This window comes from Cebus imitator, unplaced genomic scaffold, assembly GCF_001604975.1.
Source record: "Cebus imitator isolate Cc_AM_T3 unplaced genomic scaffold, Cebus_imitator-1.0 Scaffold9, whole genome shotgun sequence".
NCBI lineage: Eukaryota > Metazoa > Chordata > Mammalia > Primates > Cebidae > Cebus > Cebus imitator.
The window spans coordinates 6021562-6022598 of NW_016107324.1; positions in this window are offsets into that span (position 1 = coordinate 6021562).

Consider the following 1037-nt stretch of genomic DNA (forward strand, 5'->3'; position numbering starts at 1 on the left):
TGTGTGTGTATAATCTTTTTAAATAATCTTAAAGTCATCTGACAAAAAAGGAAATCCAGGCCAGCCAGGCATTGAGTGAAGAAATCTAGAAAGACAAGTGGACTACTGTTATCCTGAGAGTATTTGTCAAACCAGCTGAGTATGGGCTTTCATTTTCACAGCATTTTGAGGAATGGGGCCAGGGAGCAAAGCCCAGGGCTACTGCAAGTTGAGAAGTCTAACAGATTCTCCTTCTACCAGAATTCTGGGATTCCAAAGAACGATACCTCAGTGCAAGGGTAAATTAGAAATAAGCCTCCATAGTACTTCTAATGGGCCACAAGAAAAATTGACCATTTCAAATTTGGGCAAGTGCAGAGAGGAGAGAAATTGCCACTGAGAATTTGGAAGCATGACGCAGCCCTCACACAACTTTGTGGTCCAAAAGCAGACTATCTAAATGTCTGATAAACCTCTAGCCAAGAATTTAATTCAGTTTAATCCCAAACTGGCAATACCCCCCAAGCATTTGGTACAAGCAAATACAAATCCTCTTAGAGGATTTCCCTGACCAAAGCATATCATGAACACCAGGATAAAGAGATGAGCCTAAAAACTTCTGGGGTGTTGAGGGGTGGGGGACACAGACAACAGAATGAGGACTAGAATAGCCTGCAGCTGCTCAACAGCACCATTACTGCCACAAGGCACTGGAGAAATGCCTTTGTTTTTGAGGGAAAATGATACCAAAAAAAATCTAAACCTTGCAAAATTGTCAATGAAATGTAAGGGTAGAATCTCAACATTTTCATAGAAGTGAGGCCCCAAATTATTTACCTTTCTTAGGAAAACCCTGGAGGATGTGCGCTACCAAAATGACGGAGTATACCAAGAGAACGACAAAGGATTTAGAAACACAGGGAAACTAATTTTTAAAAAATCTGAAGATCGTGGTGAAGGGAAAAGTCCCAGGTAGTAGCTATATGTCAAACTTACAGAACGACTAACTTAGGGTAGGAAGAGGAGAGCTGAAGACTTCGGATGAAATTCCCCAAGAT